At 45.0% G+C, this 12,368-nt stretch overlaps 1 pseudogene; it reads right to left on the bottom strand.

The window, feature by feature from the left end:
- Positions 1 to 8,706: 8,706 nt before the first annotated feature.
- Positions 8,707 to 10,731, bottom strand: LOC126595338 (uncharacterized; annotated as a pseudogene).
- Positions 10,732 to 12,368: the final 1,637 nt, after the last annotated feature.

Genomic DNA, 12,368 nt, shown 5'->3' on the forward strand with positions numbered 1-12,368 from the left:
TATATTTGTTTTGAGTATATGTGCCCCTATACTCTGGTGTCGATTTGACGTGCTTATACTCTTACGAATATAATCACTGTGACCGAATTAGGCGCCAACAACCAAAAGACGTAGTTAACTCATTAGTTACTCGGCCTTTTGGCACGCCCAGTGGGACACAGTGCTAAAACTACGAAGTTCATGACCATCGAGACATGATCAGTAAAAAAGAAAACAACCATGGGAAAATCAACAACCGATCTGCCAGTTTAGAGTCATGGACAAGAAGTGTCACACGCACGAAATCCTCTCGTTGCTGTGACCCCGAGGCTGCAAGTGTGACACACCAAGAAAATGAAGTTTGTCTCGGTACCCAGCCTTAAAACACAGAAGTACCCAACTGAACCGCATGCGTTTTCATTTAAGGAATAATGGAGAACTGCAATGAAGATGGTGGTGAAGGCTCTGACCCTCAAACTAGGTCGTTTATTCGAAGACGACTTGACGAGCAATCTCGGCAAGTTGAACAGACAGTTATCTAACAAAAGAACAATTTGCTCGAGGTAATACGAAGTAATGGTGAGACCCACACCAAATTGCTCGAATTATTAGCTAGCAGAGTCTTCGAAGGGGGACCTGCCGATTAGGCTCGATAGCTTCCACTTAAAAGTAATCTACTACAGGCCGAAGTAGTGTGTACTCGGCTCAAAACGATTGACTTGGAAAAATGGGAGGATCAAGTAATAGGTTAGATGGATCGGACCAGAGAGTGGAAGCAGCATCCGTTGATATGACCGATGTCCAACGGATGATCGATTCGGCCATGAAAAAGGGGCTGAAGTTCCCGAAATTCATCCATCCATATCCAGCTTATGTGGAGAAGTTCGAATATCCTAAAGGCTTCAAGATTCTAGATTTCAGCCTTTTTGTTGGAGAGTTGTCTTTATCATCGTTAGAACATGTGGCCCGGTTCACTGCGCAATGCGGAGATGTCAATAGTGATTTCCATAAACTATGATTGTTCAACTTTTTGTTGACAGGCTCAGCATTCGCATGGTATATCAACCTCCCACCTAATTCCATCCAAAGTTGGGAAGAGCTGGTCGATAAGTTTCACAAACAGTTCTATAGGCCGGGGATGGAAATGTCAGTTTCTTCATTGGCTAGGACGACTCAAGCATCTAATGAGTCACCAATGGACTATCTTACAAGGTTTAAATCGGCCAGGAATTGGTGCCGAGTACCTATGCCCGAAGTCGAATTTGTTAGGCTCGCTTTGAATGGGCTAGACGTGGAGTACAAAAAGAAATTCTTAGGGGCAAACTCCCAAGATATGTACAAATTAGCCCAACATGTCGAGCAATATGATTATTTGCTCCGAGAGGAAAAGATCTTGAAGTCCCCATCCTGGGGAACTATTTACAAAAATTCCACGGTCAGCTACGCATCGGCCGAGGGTGAAGATTCCCAATACGTCAGTGTGGACGCAGCCGAGATAGTAATAAATAAACCATATGTCTGCAAAGCTTTGACTCAAATTAAGTCCAACGATGCCAAAACCCGCTCGGCCACTGAAGAGACGGTGAAAACGAAAGTTTACACTTTTGATATCACTAAGGCCGATGCAATTTTCGACCAATTGTTGCTAGCAAAGATTATCAAATTTCGGCAAGGACATAACATTCCCAAGGCCGAAGAGCTTAAAGGCAAGATGTATTGCAAGTACCATAACTCGAATAAGCATACCACGAACAACTGCGTCGTGTTCCGTGATGATATTCAAAGCTGGATTGATAAAGGCAAGCTAAAGTTTCTTGAAAAACAAATGACGATTGATGTTGATCCATTCCCTTCGGCTATAGTCGGTATGGTAGACGCCCACTTACCCAAGAACAAAGGGAAAAGGAAGGCTGAGTTTGTCCCAATACAACACATCCCAAAGCAAAATTCTCGGGCACAGATCAAAATTGATCTATTTTCCAACGAACCACCCACAGAGATTTCGGGACCGACCATAGTCGAATCTATGTTAGACTCCAGTGCAGAAGAGACCAATGGGCCGATGGTTTTGTGTAGCAATTGCAAGGCATGCGTCGTATTAACCGAACCAAAAGAGAAACCGCCTTAGACTCCAACACCACGACAACCATTTAAGGCCGCGGTGACACTTCCAAAGGAACTTGGTGAAGGCCAGCGCCAGAAAGTGTTCGACATGCTCGAACCCCAGAAACGGACGGACAACCCTACCTCGGTCAGACGGCGTCTTGATTTCGACGCGTCGTTTTATAATGAGGATTATTACTCGCGTAATTCCAGCAGCTCAAGTTTATAGGCGAACCAAAAAACCTTCAAGCTGCCTGAACCACATGACTAACGTTGGTACAGTTACAATTCTCCCACTGGCATGTATACTGCACTATCAAAATCTTAGAAACATCGATGTCAGCGTATAGACCGCATAGCTCGAAGACAGGTAGCCCATACCGTTTCGGTCGCTAAATGGCAGCCGAAAGAAGCGATAGGAAGCGGAGATGACCGGCCAACCCCAACAATCATGGCTGAATTACAGGGACAGAAGGGAACCGATCACGACTTCGAAACTACCATTGAAAAGTCCGAGAAGCGCATCAAACTTATCCATCGGCCCGAGGAGATAAAAGCTCACTTCGAGCAGTTTAGGAAAGAAGCCGACATCAAACTTTCCCCGTTACTCCTGTATGAGCTGCTAATAAGAGTTCAGCGGAATCTACACCCTCAATTCCTTGTCGAATCCTTGGAATACATAAGGGAGTTTCACAAGAAATATTCTGCCAACGATTTGTACGGACTACCCAATGCGTGTCAAAAAGCTCTCGACCTGGCAATAACTTGCCCCGATGCTAAACATATCATCCAAAAAACCACTGATCTAGCAATGAAGGCTAGATTCCAGCACATACCAAAGGCTAGGGTTATTGGCTTTGAGGTCGACCTATACACGGACATTGATATGGCCAAGCTCCCTTTTTCTCTTGAAGACCTTCAATACTTACGATATCACTTCGAAGTCTTCTCGGTCGTGTCCTTCTTCGGTCTAACGATCGATGAAAAAGATCGGGTGGCACGTTTGGACGCCTATCTAGAGACAAGGGACGCCCGGATTGCCTATAAAGAACGAGCCTGTAAAACATTGTAGGGACAAAGTCAAACACCAGAAATGGACGGGCTCGATGGCGACAGTCAGAAGGAAACAAGGTCAGGTTGCATACCACAAGAGCAAGTACCTGTTGAGGCACACGATGATCAGGCCGATGATGCTTTAACGCACGATGCTGCAGTCCCCGATAACCCGGAAGATGATGACCAAGATTTAATGGGCCCTTCAGTCCTCGATAATATGGAAACCAGCATGGTTCACGTTCTACCTGCTAAATTTCAGTTGACTGCACACCAACCAAATTTCTTGGATGGCGATGTGGTTGCTGAGGAAGCAATGCAAGTCGACTTCGTCGCCACCACCGAAGATGGGCAAGCAAGTAACGACGACAAACTTAAAGCAGCTTTGGCCATATTGTTTCCCCACTCATCCTCGGTTAATCTTTAACATTTAAAGCCGTTGTATGTCACGGCCCACATTGAAGGTTATCCAATCTCTAAGATTTTCGTCGATTGTGGGGCGACGATTAATATCATGCCTATATCCGTCATGAAAGCATTACGACGATCCAATGACGAACTCATCCCATCAGGAATAACCATGAGCAGCTTCGTCGGTGACAAATCCCAAACCAAATGAGTGCTCATTTTAGAGGTAAACGTCACAGGTCGCAATCACATGACCGTATTTTTTATCGTTGACTCTAAGACTGAGTATAATGCATTGCTTGGTCGGGATTGGATTAATCAAACGAACTGCATTCCCTCCTATTTGTATCAAGTTTTCATCTTTTGGGATGGCAAATCAATTGTGGTTCATCCAGCCGACAGTCAGCCGTTCGAAGCCAATATGATTCAGGCACAGTATTATGATGACCATGTCGGTTATATTACCCTACAGGGTTTAAACGAAGAAAGGCAACCGACTGGAATTTCGATCCAAAAAGTGATCGAGGTAAGCGCCGAGACTGTCTATCTGGATTCGGCGAGACTTAGGCTGGCTGATCTGATCGCCGACATTAATGCCTGAAGAAAGACATGACAGACACAGGGTCGTAATTTCATCTACCATGGAACGACTGCTGGCCCACTGCTACGCTATTTCCAAACACCCAAATTCGGGCGTCAACTTAGTTGAATTTTTGGCCGAATGAGACAACGGCCCCATACTATCACTAAAAAAGGTTCAGGCTTCACCGACCGAGGTCGAGGATAGTTAACCTCAAGTTAAAGATCCATTGGAAGAAATAAATGTTGGAACGGCCGAAGAGCCACGACCTTTGTTCATTAGTGCTTTGTTAAAAATTGATCTTTGTAATTTGCTTAAAGAATTTAAGGATTGTTTTGCTTGGAGTTACCATGAGATGCCTGATCTAGATCGCACCCTAGTTGAACATGAATTGCTCATCAAATTTGGATGTAAACCATTCCGCCAATCACCTTGATGATTCTCGACCGAAGTACAACTCGGTATAAAGGACAAACTCGTTCGACTTTTAAAAGATGGGTTTATTCGGACAGCTCGATATGTCGAATGACTGGTGAACATCGTCCCCGTTTTAAAGAAAAATGGTGCCCTGCGCATCTGTATTGATTTTTGAAATTTGAACTTGGCAACACCTAAAGACGAGTATCCAATGCCAATTTCAGATTTGTTAATCGACGCGGCGGCAAACCACGAGATCTTATCCTTTATGGATGGACATGCTGGTTATAACCAAATTTTCATCACCGAGACTGATGTCTATAAAATCGCTTTTCGTTGGCCGGGGGCACTCGGCACATCCGAATGGGTCGGCATGCCATTCGGCCTTAAGAACGCTGGTGCCATATATCAACGAGCCATGAACACTATTTTCCATGATTTGATTGGTACCATCGTCGAAGTCTACATCGACGATGTTGTAATCAAATCATAACGTCGGCATACACATTTGGATGACCCCCGTCGGGCTTTTTTGCGTATGCGCTGACACAATCTGAAGATAAATCTAGCTAAATATGCTTTCGGCGTATCAGCCAGCAATTTTTTAGGATTCCTTGTACATCATCGTGGTATTGAGGTAGACGAAAACAAGGCTCGCGCAATCATCAACGCTCTATCCTTGACGACTAAGAAACAACTACAGTCATTGCTCGACAAGATTAACTTTCTTCATTGATTTATTGCTAACTCGGCTGGGAAAATGAAAGCCTTCTCCACGCTTTTGAAGCTCAAAGATTTCGACAACTTCGAATGACGTGACGAACACCAAGAGGCATTTACGCAGATTAAGGTCTCCCTAACAACTATACTCGTCCTGGTCCCACCACGACGTGGTTGACCTCCTAAGCTATATTTCTCGACGGCTGAAGAATCCATCGGATGCCTTCTTGCACAGGACAATGACGCCGGGCGAGAACATGCCATTTTTTTTATCTTAGCTGAAACCTTAACCCACTAAAGATTAATTACTCAGTCGTCGAGAAGCTTTGTCTCGCCTTCTTTTTTGATGCATCAAAACTCCGACATTACATGCTCCCGTCAGTCACTCAGGTCATCACCCAAACTGATGTCATTCGTTATATGCTCACTCGGCCAATCGTAAAGGGCCAAATCGGTAAGTGGACGATGGCCCTATCGGAGTTCAGATTGCAATATGTGCCCCAGAAAGCTGTCAAAGGCCAAACGTTGGCCGATTTCTTGGCCCAACACCCTTTCCCGTACGAGTTCGGAAGCAGTGACGTTGAAATCGGCATGGTAGAAACACGTGATAATTACTGGACAATGTACTTTGATGGTTTTAGCACTTCAGTCTCGGCTGGCGTTGGGATTGTTATCCAATCCCTAACTCATAGCCGCTGGTATTTTTCTCTCAAGCTCGACTTTGATTGTATGAATAATCAAGCCGAATATGAAGCCCTTGTCATCGACCTCGGTGTCCTACACGATTTACGGGTGACTCATGTCCTTGTTCTTGGTGATTCTGAACTTGTAATTAATAAACTCAATGAGACTTTTCGTTGCATGAGTTGTACTCTGGCGCCCTACCACATGGTTGCCAGCTATTTGGTCGAATCTTTCGACGGCGTTACTTTCAAACACATTTCGCGAGTTCATAACATTGACGCCGACGAATTAGCTCAAATATCCTCCGGATCACAACTCCTGGGGGGCAAATTAGGCCGAGAAATACCTGTGTCACGACAAGCACATTCGGCCTTGATTAATCAGCAAGTTCTCCAATGTGATTACGTGATCCGTACACGGGTCATGTCTTTGCCTTCGTTGTTAGAACGGAAGGACACTATTGAGGTTTGTGCTGTTGAGGCATTACCAGACGATTGGAAAATGATGATTATGCGATATATTGATAACCCCAACGAAAAACACGACCGACGGACAAGGGTCCATGCCACAAACTACGTATTATACCATAATGAGTTGTATTGAAAAGGTGAGGATATGTTACTGTTGCTGTGCCTCAGCCCGCATGAAGCTGCTCAAGCAATGGCAGAAGTACACGAAGGAATTTGTAGAGCTCACCAATCTGGATGAAAAATGCGTTGGCTGCTTAGGCGGCACGTCTATTTCTGGCCGAGTATTATGAAGGATTGTATTGAGTACGCAAAGGGATGTGTACAGTGTCAAATCTATGGGCTTATATAGAGAGTTCCGGCCGAATCACTACATTCGGTCACCAAACCATGGTTGTTCCGAGGATGGGCCATGGATGTAATCGGTAAAATCACACCGTCTTCTGGTGCAGCCAAACATGCGTGGATACTGGTTAGAACAAACTACTTCACCAAATGGGTCGAAGCCAAGTCATATGCCGAGTTAACGTCTAAAGAAGTTTGTAATTTCGTAGAAGATAACATTGTGACTAGATTTGGCGTGCCAGAAACAACCATAACAGATAACGGTACGATCTTTACATCCGACATGTTTAAGGAATATACGGCAAATCTAAAGATTCGACTCGAGCAATCTACGCCGTATTATCCGCAGACGAATGGACTGGCCGAAACAAGTAATAAGGTTTTAATCGGTATTCTTGAAAAGATGATAAAAGAAGGGCCGGGTATGTGGCATTTAAAGATAAACGAAACGTTATGGGCTTATCGAACTTCTCTACGGACATCCACTGGAACGACTCCATACGCGTTGACTTATGGACACGATGCAATGTTGCCAGTTGAGCTAAGTATAAACTCGTTACGAGTAATTGAACAAAGTAGTTTGTTCAGTGCCGAGTACAGTTGGGCCATGAGACAAGAGCTGGAAGATTTAGAAGAAGCTCGGCTTGACGCTTATAACTTATCAGTGGCATAAAAGAAGATTGCCGAGCGAGCTTATAATCAACGAGTCAGACAAAAAACGTTCTGCGAAGGAAAGTTGGTTTGAAAAACCGTACTACCAGTAGGAATTAAAGACCCCAAGTTCGGCAAGTGGTCGCCGAATTGGGAAGGGCCATTTATTATTCATAAAGTTCTCGGCAAGGGAGCATACCATCTTAAGGATCGAACTGGTGTAGTTCACAAGTTGCCAATCAACGGGAGGTCTTTAAAGAAATATTATCCAGTCACATGGGAGATGCGGGAATAAAAGTTCATTTCATTAAGTTCGCAAAAAGGTGTACAAATAGAGTTGGTCGATTAGTTACAATCAAATAATTCTAGGGTGATGAAGGTAGGCGAAATTCAAGAATGGCCTTCAACTCCAACCACCTCACCTCGCCCATCGTGACCTTAGCTTGCCGATTCCTCTTGTTTATCTTCAGCTGCTCGACCTGCTTCATGTTAGCCGTGTATTTGGTTAAGCAAGATTTGCCACTCGACTCAAAATCCTTTGCAAGCTCGGAAGCAACTGCCGACCTTCGGTTTTGGAGTTTAATAAATTGACGATCAAGGTCGGCCAAGGTTTCTTTTTTCACCTTTAAAACTTCGACCTTTGGACGAAGAACGTCTCGAACGACTGTTGCAGCTTTCAAGTCGTCTTCAGCCCGAAGAGCTTTCTCGAAAATATCAAAATATTCTCAGGTTCGTTCTAAGGTAGATTACGCTTGAGTGATAGCTTCAGTGCTCAATTGACCATCAGCTGCGAGATCGTTCAGACATGCACCCACTGAATCGAGGCATTGGTGTTCGAGAACTTGTGAAGATGAGAGAGACAAGAGCTCCTGCAACCTAACAAGAGTATTCGATTCAGCCGTTGATACGGAAGGCCTGATTGTAATTGCCGAAGGGCCAGCTATTCCCAAAGTACTCGATAGGAAATCATTAAACTCAACTTCCCATAAAGGTTACACACGAAAAGAATTTAGGCGAAAGAAAAATCATAAAAGAATATAGCAGAGAGAATTTGTTTTAGACCTGCCGAAAAAAAACTTTGGCCATGTCTCTTGATTCATTGCTCGAACCAAGAGAGCTTAATGGCCGAGCCCAGTGTTTTAGACTGCTTTTTAATTCACGTGGCCGATGAAGGTTATCTATGTTCGACGGCCACTGAGGTGGCCAGGAAATATAGATAACACCCTTCGGTGCATAGAATTTTTGGTGAAATGAATAACTGGGCACCTGACATTTAATATTTTTCTCTGTTCAGACTCATTATAGCAAAATTAACAAGAGAAAGTAATCAAGCCTTACAAAAGCCGAAGTCGCTTCTTGAGAGGGAATGTCGAGGTCTTGATCATGCGGGTGAATTGGGGTTTTTGATGTCGCTTCAGGCTCAACGTAAGGCCTTTTTCCATGATCAGCTGCAGGAGAATCGACTTGATCAGTCACCTCAACCACAGGGGGAAGATCGATGGAAGGAGGTTCGGTTGGTCAAGGGCAACTCGCCAGCAGAATCTCGTTAATCTCGTCATCCTGAAACAAAAGAGCTGTTAATACTTTTGAATTTAATGAGAGAATGGAGTTACCAACAACATAATCATACCTCTTCTAAGATGATCGCTGATTGTTATGAATTCTTGAAGAGATTTTTCCCGACCGAAGGGGTTGCCTCATTCAGGACGGGTGCTACGGTTGGCCCCTAAGTTGCAGGCGTTTCGACTAGTGATACAGCAACTGGTTCGACCACGACCTCGGAGACCTCAGGAGCTTGGTGAACTTGGGGTGCTGGGCTAGTTAGAGTTGGTCGTTTCTCCATTGAGGCTTGAACAACAGGAGCAGGAGGAGAGGCACTAGGAGCGGTCGCTCCGGTGGTCTGGCTGGAGATGACGTGAATCTCCCGTGCTCATTTCTTCACCAATTTCTTGACGCGTTTTATGGGACGAGGGGCTTCACCTGCCTTATCAGTGTCTGGGCGAGGCCGTTTGCTCAATGTGTTTTGCGCGACGGTTTTAGATTCCTTGGAGGAAGGGACCAATTTTTTCCTGGCTGCAGCCACGCCAAGCATGTCTTGCTGTTTCAATACTTGACCTCTTGAGAAAGTGAAATCTAGTTAGTAAAATCGGTTAAGTGTTTGAAGAATAAAGGTAGAGATAACAGTATACCTTGAGGCATCTCTTTGGATTGAGGGGCAGAAGCTTTTTTGGGTTGGTTGCCAAAAATTTTGTTGACCATGTTTTCGACCGAAGCGCGAAAAAAATCGTGGTTTCCACCAATCGCTGAATGTGTCGGTGCTGAGATATTCAGGAACAGTTGGTTGAAGGTGGAATTTTTTGCACCGTTCCTGAAACTCTTTCTCAGTGTCTGTGCACTCCCTTTCTGAGGAACCAGAGAGGCGTCATCAGCTTAGAAGGGAGCGGGAAGTAAGTAGAGGCACCGGGCAACCTTGGGGGTAGCCAAGCTGTCGGGCAGCAAAGTGGGAGTGGTAGACTTCCCAGCTTATTAGGCGAGGATCGCAACCAAGGGGAAGGTCATGAGTTAACACGAACGACCCCCAGTTTTGACGAAAACTAGCATCTTCACTTTCACTCCAGGTTGATGTGGGAAGCCTGATGAAGTAGGGGTATTCTTGATGGTGGCATATCAAAAATTCGTTGTTAGAAAAGACGTCTAGGCCGAAGAAGACTTCTTCAGCTTGATGAGGATGCGCTGGTCGAGAAGCCAATTGAAGGTCGAGCGCTGCAGTGGATTGGAGGTTGGGGATTTCTAGCTGAAGTGTGGAAAAATAACCTGCAGCTAGAGTTGGAATACCCAGAGAGGTCCGTTCTGGTGCGGGTCGATCTTGTTGATGGTCGTTTGAGCCAGGCAGCGCAGAAGGTTGGCAATGATAGCTGGACTGAGCGCCAGAGAATGACCACTAGCCAGGGCCTCAGCCACCAGCATATTTTTTACCAAACACTTATTTGACTTGGTACAATAGATAAACTTGTTGTACCAGTAAAATAGGAAGGCCTCGTGTTCTCCCCTCCGTAGACTCGCTTCCCCTCGGTCAGCAAAATGGAGGATGAGGGTGTTGTAGTTGAGAAAATTCTTGTGCAACTTCTGAACTTCCTCTTTTGAAGGCTCTTGACCTTCTTGGCTCAACGTCTCGACGGCCCATTCGTCGAATAGTACCTTGAGGTCGAGGTTCGATTGGTATCTAATAAGGGATGCATCTATTGGAATGCCAGAAGGAGAAGTCCCGAGGATAGTTGAGATGTCGATGATGGTGGGGGTGATAGGGCCGAAGGGAATGATCATGGTGTTGGTGGCCGAGCACTAAAGGCTTAGAGCTGCCATAAGGAGTTCTTTATCCATGGCAATCTCCATGGTCGAAAGCTTAATGGTGTCGTGGATGTCGAGAGCCTCTCATTCTTTACCAAAGAATTTTTCCATCCGTACTACCCAGGCCACCCAGTTTACGTTGGTCGAAGGCCAGGCTCCTTGAGGCTTTGTCAGGCACCACTTCGACCAATCAAATCCTTGTAGTAAATGTGCCAAGCAGCGTTCTTTGAAGAGGTTGGTGATGGACGATGGCACTGCGTCTTTAAAGAGTGGTCCTAGGATTTGATGAGTAGTGTTTAAATCACTCTCGAAGCGCAAAGTCTTGACGGCGTTCCGATCGATGAAGTCCTTACACTTGTTGCACTCATTGGAGAGCTGGAAGATGAAGGAGGCCATTGATGAAGGCTCGAGGATTTCTGGGTTAAGAGCTTGGGGTTTTCTGAGATTTTAAAAGCAAAATGGTGAGAAGGTCTCAAGGATTTTGGAAAGCATAAAGTACGAATGGAAATGGTTCAGGTATTTATAGGCATTTTGGAAGGAAGGTTAAACGTTTGATTTTCAAAGTTGGAGGAAGGATCGAGCGGGAAAGTTGTTAATCATTATGGATATTCAGAGAATCCAGTTAAAAATACCGAGGTTTTCACGGTTTCAAGATGCACGATTGCGTGTTACGACATATTTAATGTAGAAGAGACGTTTTGGCTATCGCACGTTTTCGAGGGTTATGATTGAAGGCTATTAGGTTAACCAAAGGATCGACACGTGGCAAGACGGTTGGGAGAATCGAGGTTGTAAGATCATGTCTCATAAGTACGCGTGGTGGTATTTTTTGAGGGCGTTTAATGTTTGTTTTAGGTCGGTTTTGCTTCTTCAAGGCCGAGGCTCGACCAAGGAATGTAGATCGACCTCAGAAGCGAGGGGGCAATGTTTGGGCCGAGTTTAGAATAATTCTTGGCCTAGAGGCCTTGCTTAGGAGTCGCTGGGGGTCATCTGGCTCGTGGGCTGCATAGTCAAAGCCTGCCGTGTCCCATTGGGAATCCATGAGATGTGGGTAAGTCCTATTGCGAGATGGACGGATAGGGTAGTTGAATCCTGATACAAGAAGGAGTTTCAGCAGGATAAGGATGCTGAAGCTTGGGATTGAATACGGCCTGATAAAGGGTTGAGTTCAAAGTCTTAGTAGGGGTAGGACTGTCCGAGATAAGGTTAGATCGGGGGAAAGAGTCCTAATCCGAGTATGGTTTTGATTCAATCAAAAGCAGGTTGGCTACTATAAATAGAGGGAGAAGTGCATCATTCAAGCCCCTTCAATTCAACACACAAACTGCCCTGCGTAAACCCTCGCTCTACGCGAAACCTCTCAATAACCTTGAGATTTTTAGTTTCTTTTTCACCAACACATCTTCAGTTTAGATAAACAGCACTGTGAAGGCAATTTGCGAACATCTTCAGTTTAGATAAACAGCACTGTTGCCGTAGAATCAGCCAACCATGGAGCACCTTTAGTTTGGATAAACAGCACTGCATTGAGGCCAACTGGTTATCTATCCAAGTCTTGGTCGAGAAGGATTTTTTAATCCCTATTGGCAAAGGTCATCTCATTAGCCTTCTCG

The sequence above is a fragment of the Malus sylvestris genome, chromosome 13 (assembly GCF_916048215.2).
Source record: "Malus sylvestris chromosome 13, drMalSylv7.2, whole genome shotgun sequence".
Taxonomy (NCBI): Eukaryota; Viridiplantae; Streptophyta; class Magnoliopsida; order Rosales; family Rosaceae; genus Malus; species Malus sylvestris.